The sequence below is a fragment of the Sus scrofa genome, chromosome 6 (genome assembly GCF_000003025.6).
Source record: "Sus scrofa isolate TJ Tabasco breed Duroc chromosome 6, Sscrofa11.1, whole genome shotgun sequence".
NCBI classification, from domain to species: Eukaryota; Metazoa; Chordata; class Mammalia; order Artiodactyla; family Suidae; genus Sus; species Sus scrofa.
In genome coordinates, this window is record NC_010448.4 from 77,867,929 (window position 1) to 77,886,467 (window position 18,539).

The following is an 18,539-nucleotide window of genomic DNA, read 5'->3' on the forward strand; positions in this document are numbered from 1 at the left end:
GTGTTTTTGTTTTTCTCTTTTTTGGCCATCCCCAAGGCATGCATAAGTTCCCAGGTCAGTGATGGAACCCATGCCACAGCAGCAACCTGAGCCACAGCAGTGACAATGCTGGATCCCTAATTTGCTGAGCCACCAGGGAACTGCACTAGGACAGTTTCTAAAACATATTAAATGTTCAACTAAAAAACAAGTCCTGTCACCATCCTCCTCCACAGAGTTTAGTTTCAGAGGGCACCAGACCCTAATATTCCTACAGAGAATCAAAACACACACACACACACACACACACACACACACACACACACACACACACACACACACACACACTCTGTCTCTCTCTCTCACACACACACACCCCTCCACTTCTGTCGTTAACATTACTGGAAAGCACGCACGCAGGTGGCCATGGAACAAGAGTCTGAAAATCAAACAAGTCACAGCCGCCCCTTTTTGGCTCCTCTGGGCCAGATGACACGTGTCTTTACGAGTGAAAACACCTCTCCTCTATCCACAGACAAGTTTCCTCAGAGCTGAAGAACATCTTGCCAACAAGACACTTTCACAAGCTCAAAACTTTCCTTCCATCCTCCTCTGAATGATGACTCCTACGTCTCAAGAAAGTTGGTAGATAAGGAGGGAGCCAAGATTGTTCAATGAGCAAAATAATTAAAGAGAAGCAACAAGTTCTGGTCCCAAGATACCTTTCTGAAAACCAGAGACTAAGCTCAAGCCCTGCATAGCAGGAGCAGGACCACCTGGTCCCCAACCGTCCAGGGCGGGCTCTGCTGGCAACACTGCAGTGACTGCTCATATGCCTTTCACGAGTGCTAACAAGCCTTTCACCGGGTGGCTATTCCACAGTAGCCTCGGACTTAAGGGCTTAAAATGGGTTAATAAAAACAATAGCTCACACTTATCACAACATTGCTCTAAGTCTCTACGTGCCACTGCTTCCTCCAATCTTATGAACAGTACCGGGAGGTAACTGCTATTCTCACAGGAAACACTGTGACACTGTGAGGTTCCAGGCGATGGCCACGGGGCTGGGACTCAAAGGCAGGTCTCTCTATACTGTCCAGCAGCCAGGCCATCTGCTGCTACCAGGGTCCCTTCTTATCCTAAGGACCACAGCAGCCACCTTCTTGCCTTCAAGGCTCCAAGAGAAGTGGAACTTAACGCTCCTGCCCAGCTGAGCAAGGCTGGGAGGCTCACGGCACGGGTTCAAGAGAGGTGGTCTGCATTCAAGTGCTGACTCCACCAGGTCCCAGCTGCGTGACCCTGGACAAGCCACTCAGCTCTTTCGAGGCTTGTCTCCGCATCTAGAAAACAAGGGTAACACCCTTCACACTGTTATCTGCTGGATCAGGTGGGGGGTGTCCTCACACAGCACATGGCACGCACCTGGGAGGGAGTCACCGCAGCCTCAAGTTTATAAGCTAAGTGGACAGAGAAGAGGCAGAGAAAAAAGGTAGAAGGACAGAAGCTAAAACTTCCAAATGAAGGCTTCTCTGGCCTTCTGCCAACCTCTAGAAAACAGCACGGCAGCGACTGGGAGCAAAGTGCTCGGGTGCGCAGCGCCTATTTCAACACACCTCTAGGGGCCGCAACCCAAGGAGGGCGCAGAGACAATTCTCTGAATCCGGATGCTCCGTTTCTCAGAAGCGCGTTTTTCTGCCCCATGGAAGATTAAACTGTATCCCATCCAGACACTTTCGTTAAAAGCAGTCATGTGATTCAGGGAGTCACATGAACATAAGACATGTCTCTTTTGCGAGCAGGATCGGGAGAAATTTCAGGACAAGGTGCTGAACAGTCAACTCAAGGGCCGGGACGTTACCACCCTAACCACCTCCAGCTCGGACCTCCTCACCTTCAGAGGAAAGTCACAGAGCCACGCCTTCTTCAATAAGTCTGTGAGCAGGATGCTCGCTCACTCCCGATAAAGGAAATAAAGTAGCATCAATCGTCTCCTGTCCCTTGGTCACACCGGTAACTGCAGGCTGCCGAGGCAGCCGCCTGGGAAGCACATGCACCCTCGGCACAGACGGCAATACTTGATACGAAACGGAGGAGTCTCTGCAACTGGAAAAGCCATTAGCAAGAGAGCACGAGGGGCAGTGAGACCTGCTCCCGGCTCCGTCGCAGCAAGACGCCCTCCTCGTTTTCCAAAGCTAGGAGCGCATTCCCCCACGTGCTCCCACCAGCCCAGGGAGGCGAGATAAACCGTTTACCAGGGACCTTGGCAAAGCAAGCCATGGGAGAGCTTCATGACACAAAGAAAACAGCGCTGCTCTACTTGGCCCATTTTTTAAAACTTCACTCCTAAGTCCCGTGACCAAAACGAATGGGAGGCACCACAGGAGAGCTTAGAAAAGCAGAGCTGACTGTTTTGCTGGGCTCTTGCTTCTAACAAGAAGGTAGAAATCAATTCACTTTCCCCTCTAACCCTTGAATCCCAGGAGAATGCTTGTGTCTGGATGGCCTACAGACGCTCCGCGTTCGGCAGTGCCCCAGACAGGGAATCCATCCATCCGAGTATTGTTCTTACCTCCCACCTCCTCCTACGTCGGGGCGGGGACCGGGCACATGGTTCCGAGGTCACGCTCCTCACTTAAAGGATCGTGGGAATGCTTACAGAAACACTTGTTCCTGCTCTGCCAGCTGGATCGCTGCTTAGCAAGAGGCTGGAAGGCTGGGGAGTGCAGGATCAGACGCAGGAGGAAGGGAGTGGGGGGAGGCAGATGTTACATGTTATCATAAAACTAACAGAAATGGCCAACGCGCCACTTTAACCATGTGCTGCTGAGTGTACTTCAATTAGACACCGGTGAAGTGGAGGGAGAAACGAACCCAAGAGAGCCAGCCGCTCTTCCACCACCTCGAAAGGGTACCGCTGCCCAACAGCTTGGGGAAGGCAGGTTTTAATGAGAAAATTCAATTAGGAAGGAAACTGAAGGAAACCCAGAGCCTGCTGAGTGAAAAGAGGTGGTTTTCCCAAGGTCTCAGCGCTGCGCGGCACACCGAGGTAACTCCGGAAAATGAGCCCGGAGGCTTCCCACGCCCTCTGCGGAATCCGATGCTCAGAGAGGCCCAGGACTCCTCCAAGCTCATACAGAGAACTGGAATCCACACCCAAGGTATCCTACTCGCCTGCTTTCCTATGTGGCCTCACTGGTGAGCCTCGGGACAGGAGCCAGGGCCCTGGGAGGGCCCAGGTTAGGATTTCAGCTCTCAAAACACACTGAGTTGTTAAAACACGCTAGTACACAGACAGGTACCCGACTTCCCACCGGAGACTGACAGGCCCTGAGCAGCCGTCAAGGTCACTGGCAAGGGCTGCCCATGCCTTCTTTTGGTTTCCCTTATAACCAACAGCAGACAGCTGGCCGGGGCTGGGATGTCCTCTGACAGGGGGAAATGGCTTAGCTGATTCTCATAGGAAGATCACATCCAGAGCAAGGGGGCAGGGGGAGGAATCCGTTTCCAATCAGTGATGGAAACCAGGTTTCCTCCTCAGCCAGGAGGCATTCCTGTAGGATGGACGAAGCTGTGAGCTCCCCCCAAGTCCAAGGAGGTATGGATCCTGGTGGCACATCCTAGGTAAGAGAGGCCTGTGGGAAAGAAGTCTTCTGGCTACACATGCCTGGCTCTGCCTGCACCTTGCATACGTCACGATTCTGAGACCACTCGCCATTGGGTGTCCCCAGGGTCAGGTCCACTGACGTGCTGATCTCATTCCTGTTCGATTCTGCCCTGGAGTGTACTTTTGAGGTTTCTGTGGATTTTCTGAGGGAATCAAGGTCCTGACATATAGAACTCCAGCAGTTTCTCCAGCTGCTGGGACATCGTTTGCCCAGGCATAAGAAAGCAGGGCAGGGCCAGGGCATAACCAGGCAGAAGGATGCTACCACACTTTCCATCGGCTGGAGTGAAACACACATGTATTGCTGCCCCACCCAAAAAACTGCTTAGAAAGCACTTTCGAGTATAATCATTCAAAAAATACCTTAGTACAAGATGCGTTTGTAATGAGTATGTGTTAGAAATAGACATTGGGAGAGATGATGTAAAAACAATCTGCTCTCTTATGTAGATAAAACATTCCTCTCGAAATCCAACCCTGGCAGCTCAGTCCAACTTTTCCGCAGTGAAAGGGGACATTTCGGTCTAGCCTAAGGCCAGCTGCTCTGCATGGCAACCACCAGATCCAAAGCAAGGAGCTGCCACATTGCTGGGACATGCGGCAGTACCTCGGGGAACAAGGAAAGGAGGAGAGTCTGCAGACATCTAAGCTGAGGGGGCCTAAGCGGATGACTCAGAACTAGTGTCTGGGTACCTACTGCTGCACCCAAGGGCCACCAATTTACTCCATTCACCCTAAAGACACACCATTCACCTTCAAAACCATGCTTTCAAAGGACAGTTAGTGAAATTAGAAAATACACATAGGAGTTCCCGTCATGGCTCAATGGTTAACGAATCTGACTAGGAACCATGAGGTTGCAGGTTCAATCCCTGGCCTTGCTCAGTGGGTTAAAGATCCGGCGTTGCCATGAGCTGTGGTGTAGGTTGCAGACACGGCTCAGACCCCGAGTTGCTGTGGCTGTGGCTTAGGCCGGCAGCTACAGCTCCAATTGGACCCCTAGCCTGGGAACCTCCACATGCCGTGGGAGCGGCTCAAAAAAAGGCAAAAAGACAAACAAACAAAAAAAAGAAAATACACATAATATACTACTACTCGGGACTGAAAACTCTGAAAGAGTGAACCCCAGTTAGTTTGCCATGCATTTCTTGGCGGTGCAACTTGTGTGTCCAAGCTGGAGCCTGGGGTCTAGGCCTTCCCTGCCTTCAGAGGGAGAGCACACACGGCACACTGGTGGCCTGAGCATACCAGGCACTAATTTGCTTGAGGACTCTCCGTGGAAGCACCGTGGGTGTGGGAGGTGTATTTAGGAGCCCCACATTTTCTGTGGGACTCAGCCTTGTTGCCCAGCCAGCTCGGGGAGAGATGGGTTTCAACGTGGAAAGAGAAGGCCCTGTGGGACTGGGGTATAGCACATCCACTGAACGTCATCCCTCGAGCACCGACATGTATATACAGAACGAGCCACCACTGGAGGGTGATGATGGGCGTGCCCAACCCTCTGGTTTAACAGGCACCCAGCATGGCATCACCTACTGAGAAGTCCCCCGATACAGAGAGGACCACATCAGACCCTCCCCAGGCTCCAAAGAGGTGGAGGCAATGGTGATGCCAAGTGAGGGGTGGCTTGAAGGGGAGCAGGGGCAGAGCAGAAGGTACAGACAGCAGCAGCCCGAGGGGCACCAAGCACACGAGGTACCCACAGGGGCCCTGCAGTCATCACACTGGGTGTCTCTTTAAACTGATAATTTTCACACACAAAAAAAAAACCACAAAAAAACAAAAGCCAGTGACCACTCTTGTCATTGAGACCCTGGTACAGTGTGTAGGAGAATCCTGTTCTCAGAGTGGAGAGGCCCACATTGCTCATTAAAATGAAATCGGACGGTCTGATTCAAACTCATTTAAACTAGGAAACGGTGGAGTGGGTGGGTATAGATGAAACAGGACTGGCCATGGCGACAGGTAAACGGGACTCATTATATTATAAGCTTGAAGTTTTCCATGATGAACTTTTTAAAAAAATTTAAATCAGGAGCTCCTGCTGTGGCACAATGGGATGGGCCGCCTCTTGGGATCGCTGGGACTTGGGTTCAATCCTCGGTCTGGCACAGCAGGTTAAGGATCGGGTGTTGCCACAGCTGCAGCTTAGTTTGAGGCTGTGGCTCAGATCTGATCCCTGGTCCGGGAGCTCCATGTGCCACAGGATGGACCAAAAAAAAAAAAATCAAATCAGGCCACTTCCCTGCACGAAGCCCCAGGTGCCCTCTAAGCCAGGCTCTTGAGGGCGTCGAGGCCTGTGGGAGTTTAATGTATACCAGACATTAGGCAACCTTCTCTCATTTGCACTCCAGGGAGGCGTCCTAACAGAGGAGCAAAAGGAAATTCTCAAAGAAGCTTTACATCAGCCCAGGTGCCTAAAGAACTGAAAACACATCGGGTCCCCATCCCCCAAATCACCAAAAAACTCTTGAACTTGGAAAGCTGTTTTCACTGGTTTCTTGTAAAGATGCCACCAGACACTCCAAGAATCGCTAACTCTGGTTTGTTTTTAGGAAGGTTCTGCTGCTTCTGGCTCTAGTCTGGCTGCCATAAAAATCCTCCATGCTGTGGGAACTAACTCCACATCAAATGCACTCAAAGAAGCCTTCGTTATTTGCATTCATCCATCAATGTTCAGATGGATAAACAAGTAGATGCCTAGTGCTGGTCTGATTTCATACCTTTCCCCCCCAAAAAAACCTTCCCTTCTTCACAGTGAGCATGTCTTATTCTTAGAGAAGGACTTTTAAAAATCCATTGCTTATATTATTTTTTTGGCCACACCCATGGCATGTGGAAGTTCCTGGGCCAGGATCAAACCCACGCCACAGCAGCAACATGAGCTATTGCAGGGACATGCCAGATCCCCAACCCACTGCACCGCAAGAGAACTCCAAAAATCCATTCTGTAAAATAAACAAGATACAGTATAATAGGACCACACTAACACCTCCGGACTCAGGGCCCAGCGGTGAGAGACATAAGCTGACCTGGGTCAATTCCTGGTCCATGGCTGCCTTTAAAAACTTCATGAGCAAAAAATTCAAATAATAACTTGGATGTCAGCCTGAGTGCCTCCAATGTGCCCAGACTTCACAATGAGGAAAGTGTAGCGCCATCACCTGAACAAGACCACACCGAGGGTGAGCTGTGGCGGCACTGTGGGGCTTTCCTCCTTATGAAGACACAAAACCCTCCAGGGCCGTTGGTGGTTCTGACCCTCTGTGGGGCCGAAGGTAAGTGATGAGAGGCCCCTCTGCCCTGAGAAATGCACATACATACAAAAGTTTAAATGAGCTATTATCACTGACCCCGCTCATCCCCCAAATATCCCAGGTTTAAAACCTCTGTTTCGGAGTTCCTGTCGTGACTCAGTGGTTAACAAATCCAACTAGGAACCATGAGGTTTCGGGTTCGACCCCTGGCCTTGCTCAGTTGGGTTATGGATCCGGTGTCACCGTGACCTGTGGTGTAGGCCACAGACGTGGCTCGGATCCTGCATTGCCGTGCCTGTGGCATAGGCCGGCAGCAACAGCTCCGATTAGACCCCTAGCCTGGGAACCTCCACATGCCGAGGGAGCGGCCCTAGAAAAGACAAAAAAAACCAACCAAACAAACAAACAAAAAAAACCTCTGTTTGGATTTTGAAGAACTTCTGCAACCTCTCCCTCCTAAAGTCTGCAGGTCCCCCAGGGGCTGCCCCTTCGGCCTGTTTCCATCCTGCCACCTCCCCACTCCTGGGCAACTCTGGCTTGAATCTGACCACAACTCTTTGGATGGACCATCTTAAAACAGCTAAAACATTTTCTCACCCATATAAATACACAGACTTTTGCTAGAAACCAAGGACGAACAATGACACAAAAAAGATTATTTACAAAAAACACAAGTCTAAACACATTCTAGATTACAAGAATTTGTTGAGATAAATGACATCCTGGCTCCTAAGGGCACTGCCACCTCACAGCCTTGGTTTGGCTTTTCGCTCATTTCCCTGCCACCTCCTACCTCAACCGTAAAAGAGCCACCTCCTGGAAATCCTGGGGTCAAAATATGTCATTTCAAGGAGCAGATGAAATTCAGGGAAGAATTCCAGGAAGCAATTTTGCAAAACCAGTTCCAAATTGGGAGGGAAAAAAAAAAGAAAAAAAAAAAACCTATTTATTTTCAGGTACAAACCCCTTGGCCCCAAATTCTGCAGAGGTCTTAGACAAAGCTTTTATAGACACTCATTTCAGCACTGTTTAGAGCAGCAAAAAGTAAAAACAACCCTAACTCTCAGTGTTAAGTAAATTATGGTACAACCATTAAGATGAACCACTTAAAATCATTATCAGGAAGTTGGCAAAGTTATTTTAAGTTAGGTGGGGAAAAAGACCTATGTGATGCCAATAAGAAAAAGCAGAGTGCAAAATTTTAAATGTGAAAGCTCCATCTTAAAAACATGCTCAGGGAAAACTGAAAAACACAAAAAAGTGAAAGTGGTTTTATTCAGTAGAGGGGGAATTTTGAGTGATTTCTTTTTTCATCCTCTATACTTTTTTGCATTATCCACAAATGAAACACGCACCTTTCCCCTTTACCCTCTCCTTCTGACTGTAAACATACTACCAGCTTGATATAAAAATTCGAGCATTACAGAAAATGAAACGTCCTCCTATAACCCTGACACCTAGAGGTAATTACTCCCCCAAGGCAGCTACTAATGATAATTTGGCTTCTGTTCTTCCAGATGTTTTCCAACAAGCTTTATTTTTATAATCAAATCATTTCCTTTAAAAAAGAAAATAATCCATGTGATTCCATAGAAATGAAATGTCCAGAAGGAAAGATCTGTGGCTCCAGGGGATGGGAAACGGAAGAGATTACACATGGGAATGAGGGAGCTTTCTGGGATGATAAAAACGCAGTCAAACTGGATTGTGGTAATGGCTCTACAATTCTATAAATTTACTTAAAAAATCACATCACTGAATCATACACTTCAAACCATGATACGTAAGTAACCTCTCTATAAAGCTATTGGAAAAACAACAAAACAGCACCATGGCAGGTCTGGAGGTGTTGGCAGTGCTGGGCTGCTGGGCCCCTGGGCTGGCCCTGCCTCCCCCTCGGCTTTGTGCCCTGCTTCTCTCAAGAACATGGCAAGGCCATGTGGCAGGAACAGTGGAAGCTGGCAGCCTCCCAGAATCACTGGACAAAACAGCCTACACAGAGAGGCTCAGCAGATAATGATAATGGTGTGTGTGGGGGGGGGAGCTGGTGGTGGTGGCGGGGTGGGTTCCAGTGTACACAGGATGGCCCTGAAATGCCATTCATAAGGCACGGGCTGAGCTGCCGGGCTCCCCTCTAAGATAAATGGCAGAGGAGGCCGAGCACTGGCCCAAATGCCCAAATGTCTACGAAGTTCGGGATGCCGTTGGGCAGGAAAACTGAGAACCCTGCTCACATTCGACAGAAAAAAGCTGCCCCTGACAAGATGTCACCCCCTGGAAGTCCTCAAAGGTGAAAAGAAATGAGTCAACATGAAAATGAATAATATGACAATAAGCCGACTGGAAGAGATGAGTGGAAGATTATACATCACATAAAAGGCGCAAGGACTACAGAAGAGAAGAGCAACTGGCATGCCTGAAAGGGTGCAGGGGAGTACCATTCTCTCAGAAAGGAACTGGCAATTAGATACCCAAAGCTTTTAAAGCGTTCATACCCTTCCCGGAATCTAACCTAAGAAATGACTCAAATTCACGCAAAAATATGCCCACTATTTTGTTGCCAAAAAATAGAAATAACCTTCCCAACAGCAGGGAAGTGATCGAATAGCCTGTAATAACTACAATGTTTGTGTCGAGCATCCTTAGAAACATGGGAAATAATCTATTTTATACTAAATTAGCAAAGCTGGATATAAAAATTTCATCTCAACTAAGAAAATATCCAAATCCTGGAAAGAAACAATATATGCAAATGTTGGCAGTGTTTTTCTCTGGGTAGGGAAGATTAAGTGATTCTTTTTCTCCTTTTATCTATTTTTCTGAACTTTCCAAATTTTTTATAAAAGTATTTCTCAATCTCTAAAAAACTATGATCCATGGGCCAACTGGATTTTGTTAACTCTACCCTCTAGGGTTTGTACTGTGTAGAAACTAGGCTTTTCTTTATTTTCGCGACATAAAATTCTTATTCTGAATGTGCTTCCTCAAATTACAACCCCACTGATCAAAAACTGACCATGGCCACAGACGAGATGAGAGTGAGCATCCCAGAGGGGTATGTACGACCTAGCCCAGCCCGCAGTGACAACAATCTCCACTGGGAGCAGATGAAACCTCTACCGACCTTCGGGAAATCGGGATGCTGTGGTGCTTGTGGCTGTTTTATTGTGAGAAGGAAAAATACTAACGAATTTAAAACCTGGCCCAGGCAATTTTGGGGCAGGACGAGACCGAATCCTTGAAGGAACCCAGCACCACCTAGAAGGAAGCTGGAACCACAAGTTCTTCGTGCCTTCTCAGAGTGTTTTGTGGACACAGCAATCCACTTCAGCTAGGCATGCCCCAGGGACGCCACCCCGGGTTCAGGGTCAGTCAGCCAGAGCTGGCTCCCCTGAGAACTGGCGGAGGACTCCGCTAGCCGGCCCAGTTCAACACAGGCCCAGGAGCCTTCCGGCCTTCTGCTCCTCCAAATGCTGCACCACACAGATGAGCTGGTGCCACCTAAGCTATCTGCAAAAAAAGTGCAGTTCAAGTATAAAGTTTATTCCACGGTGGAGCTGGATCAGATTTCAAGTTTGCTCTCTAATTATGACATTCCCACTTGCATTCTAATAAGCTCTCTTGGATGAAGGAAGAAAGGGCAGAGACAGAGCTGAGGAGCAGGGAGCAGTCTGATGGCAAGCAAACAACCTCCAAGTAATCCGAGCTAAGAGGGGCCACGGCGGCCAGCGGGGATGTGCCCGGAAGGGAACGGCTCCAAGGCAGAGCAAGTACCCAGACCTGCCTTCCCTGGCGCCTCCCACCTGGGAGGGAGTCCGCCTTCATAAAGCTGCACAACTCCGACTCCTCGAGGTGAACCAACTTGAAAGGGCTCCCTCCTCTCCTCCTCCCTTCCACCCTCTGGGGGCTTGTGATAAATATTTTTCTACTCATGATGCCCCAACTCAGAAGAGCGTTTAGAGACTGAGATGAAGCCATTATTTCCTACTTCAGCAACCTGCTCATTTCGCAGAACCCAGAGGAAAACCCCCAAACTTTTCCTCTCAACCACGGATCCAAAGCTGGTGGCAAGTGTGACAATTTGGATCAAAGAAAGATGCAAAGTGTCTCGCCATCTCTTACCTATGATAAACGCTCTTGTTTCTTAATTCAACAGCAAATGATTTACATTAGAAGTTGCCCCGGGACCTGACCAACCAAACACTCCCTAGTCTGCAACAAGCTGTCAGGAGCCAGCACATTTCGGGGGCAGGGGACGACTGTTTTCAGTGTCTGCCAGTTTGGCCTTGCTCACTTCCAAAACCCTCACCTACCTAGCCAGGCGCCATGTGGATTCCAGTGACTCTGCTCTTTACCTGCCCTGCCACCTCCCTTCACCAGGACAGTGAAAGTTTCCGCCCTCGCAGCCACTTAGCCACCCGTTGCTCCTCTTATTCCATCAGATCTGATGTATGTGTCACCTCTCTAGGTTCTGGGTCATATCTTCTGGGCCGGTCATGGCCCAGCTGGCAATTATCTGGGCCCTGGAGGGGATGACACTTAAAGCCATCATCTACAGCTGGGGAGGCCGGGGCAGCAGACGGTGACACGACCCCAGATGTGCCCCAGGACCGGTGGGTCTCCTGACTTCTGCCATCTGGCTTCAGTCTGGCCAGGTGGCTTTCCTTTGCAGATGACACCCAGGCAGCTCCTCGCCACAAAACCCAAGTGGAGGCAAAGCTGACAGGCAAGAAGCACCCTTGTACCTGGAGCAGGACTGAAAGGCTGCACTTCCCAAGGCCGGAACCAGGGGTAAAGCAACAAAGTGGGCGCTTGGTGCTCGAAATTCTGACAGCCAAGGAAAAGAATGCACTGGTGTGACAAGAGGTGACGCGAAGTCTGCCTGGAGCTTCAGCCACTGGCAGAGGATTCTGAAGGGCCGCACCGCATCTCACAGTAAGGACAGTGGAAATCGGACCTCGTCTCCAGGCTGCTGTGCCAACATGCCCAAGAGGATAAAAGAATAAGCAGGTCTTCAATGCGAATGATGGCATGTCCACGCAAGGTGACATGCATGAAATGGCTAGAATCGGGCTTAAGAGGAGAAGGTGCTGATGTCCAAAACTGGTGATTTTAAGTTGCCCTGACAAGTGCTTCCTGTGGGCCTGACCTGTTCTAGGTGCTTTATTTACAATCCTCACAACATGCCTCTAGGACAGCTTCTGCTATTACTCCTACTTCATAGCTGAGAGGACGGAAGCACAGAGAGGTTAAGGGACTTGTCAGAGATCACAAAGCTCTCGTGGCAGGGCTGAAACAGGAACCAGGCAGCCTGGCTCCAGAAGCCATGCTCTTAACTGTCATGCAATACTGCCACCCATACTACAAAACATTATAAGTATCTATTTGTACATCTTCCAAAAAGCAAATCAGAATAAAAGACCAGAGAGAAATACTCCAAAATAACAAAAGTTCTGATCTAAGGAGTAGGATTAAGGTAACTTTATTTTATAAATTGCTATTTTTCTAATTTTTTACAATTCATGAAATCAGACAGAAGAAACCTGTGACTCTTATCACTTTTATGTCCCTAAAAAAAAAAAAAAAGGTATCCAGAGTGCCAGCCCAAGGGATTGCCAGTCCTCAGTCCCAGCCGGTCTGATGAAACTTTCACACAGTTACTCAGCCACCCTCCACCATGAGTTTCTTAACCTCTGAAATGGGAATTCCACTACCCAACCTCAGAGACTGGGTAGGATCAAATGAGGGCATGGATGGAACTCCTGGCACAGAACCTGGCACAAAATCATTACGTCTTCTCCAGGGGGGCCCAAAATCATAACATAATAAGGAAAGCTAGCTACCACTTCTTTGTTGTTGTTGTTGTTGTCTTTTTAGGGCTGTGCCCATGGCATATGGTGGTTCCCAGGCTAGGGGTCAAATTGGAGCTGTAGCCACCGGCCTACACCAGAGCCACAGCCACTCAGGATCTGCGCTGCGTCTGTGACCTACACCACAGCTCACGGCAATGCCAGATCCTTAATCCACTGAGCGAGGCCAGGGTTCGAACCTGCGTCCTCATGGTTACTGGTCAGATTCGTTTCTGCTGAGCCATGACAGGAACTCCTAGCTATCACTTCTTGATGGCCACCCTGCCGGGCACGTGACACAGACTGAGTCAACTCTCCCTAACTCCCTGAGGGTGAAAGGAAGAAAATGAGGTTCAGGAGCTTGCTTGGAGCCACAGCACCTGGAAGAGGCTGACCCAAGACTCAGATCCTGTTTGCCCACCTCCAGGGCCCACACACCTTCCACCAGGCCTGCTTCCCTTCCCGAGCAAGTTCCAGGTGAAGGGCCCAGCATCTTGGAGCTCCTCATCACCACGTCCCTCTTTCCAGCCTGTTCCCTTTCTTTAAATGATGTCAGACTCCTCAGCTTCCCAGGAGGAGAGAGTGCACCTCACACTGAAATGACTACAATGCAGCTCTCAGCACCTCTGGTCACACTCGAAACCTGATGCCCCTGGTTCAATCACCCCCCCGCAGTGCTCAACCCAGTCCAAGTTCATGGACAGAATGACACTGACAGTCTTGGGAGCAAGCTTCAGCCCTCGCCTCCTGAAGCCATACACAGGGGCGGTCTATTTTTCAACACCAAATTCAGGACAAGGCTGTGGCTGCGGTTTTGGTCTACGTACCTCTAGGTCAGAGTGGTATGGCAGGCGTTCCATATGCACTTAGCCAGCGGTCACGAGTCCCAGGTCTCCCAATCGGGACCAAAAGCTCAACCTCAGAAGCTCAGATGGGTAACATCACAGTGGCTGATAGTCTAGAGCAGTGGCGAACAAGTGCCCATTTGCAAAACTGGCCACCGAGTGCTTCCCAAGAAGTGTCCACAAAGAGCTGGACAGTAAGCTGCGCCCAAACACCACCGTGCCTTGAGGCTGCTTCCTTTCTCACTGGGGGGAGGGGGGGGTGCTGCTTTAAGAAACCAAATATATGACCATTCCAGTCTACCCCCAACCTCTCGAACAGATCTCCTACCTGGGTTAATCACAGGTGGCAAAAGAATTTTTCACGTAAAAAATTGTTTTTGAAGTTCATTATATTGACCCTTAGGGTGTGTCTGATACACAGAAAGTCACCTGTACTGACTATATACTCCTGGAGTGTTGCTACAATCCAAGAGCAAAGGCCACTTGACTGGATCCTCCAGCTTGAAGCAGGAGGAAGGACAGCCCCTGAAGATGATCGAGTTCGGCTCATTTCACAGATGAGAGCACTGAATCCAGAAAAAAGGAAGCGGGCACAAGACCCTTTGGAAGCAAGCAAGAACCCTTAACTATTCCCTCACGCTTTTGCGGTGTCAGCTGCTATTTAGGCTTGTGTTGGAAAATCTTGTCCATCTGATGGCTAAGGGGCAAAGGACAGAAAGAACCTAAAATGCAGACACTCACCATGTTTGGTTTGGAAAAGGCCAGTCAGGAGTGCACAAGAGGTTATGAAAAACCCCACGGCCACCACCACCCAATGTCTGTCTTTAGAAAAACAGAAAGGGATGTTTATTATTTGTAAGAATTATCTTTGCTATTACATGACTCATTCCTGCACGCTAGTAAGGTTTTCATCTGGTGCCAAGGAAAGACTGCTGAGTTACAAAGTTTGCAAAAGTTATCATTGCCCAATACGTGTCACACTGCAAGGCAAACTGATACGCAGCACATGAGCTCTGTGGAGAGACTATTATTGTTCTCTCATTATTACCAACTGTTCCTATTTTACTTGAAGGCCTTAGTGACATTTTCACCCAAAAGCTCATCAACCTCAGCAGGTGAAGTGCTTGGAAATGCCCAGAGTCAGCACGAGTTTCCGAGGAGATCCCACAACGGGTGCTGGCACAAGGAAGGAGAGTGGTGGGAGCAGAGGACAGAAACAGGAGAGGCACTGGGAAAGGAAGACTACAGATGAGAGAAAAAGAACTTACAGACCCAGAAGGCATACAAAAAGCCTCTAAGGGCAGAAATAAACAATCCTACACATGGTTAACTAGGAAAGCTTTTTTTGCCCCTACTCCCAACTAATATGTGGTGGAGGGATAAGGAGGACCATGTAATAACAGCTCAACGAACATCCCAGCCCACATGTGTGCAGCACCAAGACCAGCAGAGGGCTCCCACCCAAGTTCCTGGACCCTCACCCAAGCTGGCAGGTGGGTGATACCAGCCCCACCCTACAGAAGAGGAAGCGGCGTGTCACGCAGCCGCTCAGTGACAAGGCTGGGACTAAAGCAGAGCACACTTCTGCATGGGACAGTCTGGAAATATCAGCAAACACGCACACCCCAGGCATCTAATGACTGCTGCCTCCACTTCTCTGGGCGACGCCCAAATGCCTCAGCCTCGATTTATATACGGCGAACTGCAGGGTTTTCCCTTCCAAACCTGTAAGGATTGTGCCTACCAGCTGACACTCACCGAGCATTTCACTGTGCCAGCAAGAACGCTGGGAAGCATTTTAACTCACTTTTATCATAATTATTTTTCTATTCTTTCTCTCCATACCCCCCCTTCAAGTCACCATCAGGTCTCACCTGGTCTGTCGCCGCCTGATTGACCCACACCTGCCCAGTCCCCTCCCTCCTCCATACCCGGTTCAGAGAGAGCTTTTCAAGACTGAAGCTGAATCCCGTCTCGCTGCTCACACCCCTCCGAGGCTCCTGTGGGAGAAAGACGACCCTCCCGCCTCTCCACTCTGCGCCTCGCCCGCACTGGCTTCTTCCAGGTCCTCACCAGCTCCTTCCTGCCACAGGGCTGTGCACACGCTGTTCCTTCTGCCTAGGCTGCTTTTCCCTCAACTGAAGCCTAGTCCTCCCTGACTGTCCCTGAGCCCAGCTCCCCATTGCAGCCCCCCGTGGCAGCGTGCCCCCTCTGGGCCCGGTGACTAAAGGGCTGCTGCCGGCTTCCCCCGCTAGGCTAAGGGCTCCAGGAGAGCAAGGGCCTTCCTGGTCCCCTCTGTATCACTGGGGCTGGCCACAGTGCTTAACTCACAGTCAGTGAATACATACGTTTGAGGCAAGACCGATGACTCGGCTCTCGGCCTGAGCACCAAGCCGAGGGAAAGCCGCAAGGGGCTCCTGGCCCTGGCAGGCCCCTGCCACGGCGTGAGCGTGGCAGGAGGTGTGGGGAGAACACTGCCTGTGGAGCCTGTGTGACCGAACCAGGAGGCCTGGTGGGGATGGTCCCTGCGGGTGTCCGTCGCTCAACAGCAGACAAACCCCAGGGGCCTTCAAATTGGAGTCAGTGTCCACCTACATGGCCCATGACGCTGAGCAAAGCCCAGTGCTGCCCCCCTCCTCTGCACCACCCACCCTCTCACCAGGCAGCCTGCCAGCTCTTCCCTGCTTCCACCCTGGCCTCTCACTCTCCTTTACCTGCTGGCAGAATAGCCTAGTTTAACATGAAGAAGATCACGAGTGCCCCTGCTTTCAACTCTGTGGCTCCCGTGATCATCAGAATAAAACCTGTTGCACCAGGCCCTGCTGACGCAGTGCTCTGCTCACTCTGACAACTGGCAGCCCTGCTCCTCGGCCCCAGCTGCTCCTTCCTTGGGTGCCCCAGTACCTGGCGCCCTCTCGGGGGGCCCATCTCACCATCCCGGGGGCAGGGCCCTTCCCTGCCCACCCAGCTCTCCGGCCCTCTCAGGCTCTGGCAGCACATCGCCCTCCTTACCATCAGGCTGCCATTTATGAAGTCCCATCCCAAGAAAGCAGGGCCTCGGTCTGCTTCACGTGCCGGTGAACGCCACCTCTCAGGACGTTTAGAAACAACCCAGGCAGTGAGAGAAGCCCGAGAGGTGTGCAAGCTCATCCCCCAAAAAGCCTGACTCCCCTCTGACGGATGAGAGGGTGAGGAGCAAGGGACACGAGGGACACAGCCAGGCAGCAGCCCCAGCATCCGCGCTGCTGACCCCACCCCAGGTGCTGCCTCCTGCCACTTTCCCGGTCACAGCTCATCTCCTGCAGACACAGGGGCCCCTGGAGGGCAGGCTCCATGCCTCCGTGGCACCTGCTCCAAGGGCCAGGCCCTCTCACAGCAAGTCCTAGCCAAAAGCCTACAAACAACTGAGGATCAGGGATGTGCTGGCTCAGAAAGTCAAGCAAAGGACAGGCAAGGCCAGGAGGGCAGCACCCTCGCACCCGCACCCACAAGGGGTAGGCCGCCCCTCCAGGACCATGAGAAACAAAGTACCAGCCACTAAGACCGACCCTCTAAAGAGCAAGTCCAGGTCACTCTATAATAGCTACACTCTGACTTTTAGAGACTCTTTTTCAAACAAAAAGGACATTTGTTTTCCCAAGCGAATGACATTTGGAAGGGCTTTCCTGCTGCTTTTATTTTGTCTTTTGTTTGTTTTCCTGGGGGCAGGTATGTTTTGGTATGCCCACAGCATGTGGAAGTTCCCAGGCCAGGGATAGAACCTAAGCCACAGCAGTGACCCAAGCCACAGCAGTGACAACGCTGAATCCTTAACCCATTAGGCCACCAAAGGAACTCCCTGCTGCTTTGATTTGGGGAAGTCATACAAAATTACTATCGACTGTTCCCTACACCTTACACATTTACACCTCGTCTTTATTCAATCCCAACAACCCTGTGAGGCTCAAAGGCCCATCCCAACCAACCAGGGAGGCTTACTTGGCCCAGGCCACACCGCAAGCAGGTGGGAAATCCAGGCTGTCTGACTGCAGACTTGCACCCTTTACCGTAAATGCCAAAGGCTATGATAATGCATCTCAGAAACATCATAATTTTCTCCAAATGACTTAGGACTGCTCATTCAAGTGGAGCGTTGAGGTTGTTAAGGCAAAGGCAGAACCGCTTTTGCATGAAGTCCAGCTCTTCTAAGCACTGTCTGCAAGGGGCCCCCTGCAGCTTAAAGCTCTTGGGGCAAAGAAACGTCTGGCATCAGCAGGAACCCTCAAGAAGAGATAAAACTCTGCGTAAAGGGGAGGGGGAGGGGCTGAGCGTGTGAGTTCAAACTGTGAATTCAATTCAAGGAACCACCCTGCAAAGAGGAAGCCAAAGTGCAGACCAAGCAGCAAGGAAGCAGAAGGCCTGGGTGGCTCTGAGCCTCCGGGCCAATTACCAACGGAAGGAGCAGTGCTCGCAGCAGACAGAGGCAACTCTAGCTGCACGGCCTGGGCGCAGGTGAGGGCGCCCAGGAGAAGAGGAACCAAAGGTGGCCGTCTAAGAAGTACCAACAGCCAAAGGTGTGCCGAGCGTGGGCTAATCGTGGCAAGGAGGTCGCCCAACGCCAGCACTGCCAGCCAGGGCTCCAAGCATCCGAGACTCGGCTGCCAGTCTCTTCCCATTTCTATTTTTTAACTCGATAAATAAATGTTCTTCTCTAGAAGAGGCCAATCTAGGATGGGGGGAGGAGAGAAGTAAGTGAGGGAGATGAAGAGGTACACGCCATCAGATAGAAGATAAATGCATCAGAGATCTGAAATGTAGAGGGCAGGCAGCACAGTCAGCAGCTATGTCCTCTCTTAGCTGAGATGGTGACAGACTGACAACGAGGCCGACCACGGTGGCCGTTCTGAAATGCACAGGAACATGGAATCACCACGCTGTGCACCAGGAACCAACACGCTGTTGTAGG

The 18,539-nt window shown here is 50.5% G+C and overlaps 1 protein-coding gene across 2 annotated transcripts in view; it reads right to left on the bottom strand.

The window, feature by feature from the left end:
• CAPZB (capping actin protein of muscle Z-line beta subunit) overlaps positions 1 to 18,539 on the bottom strand; it is a 131,972-nt gene that overhangs the window by 87,247 nt on the left and 26,186 nt on the right.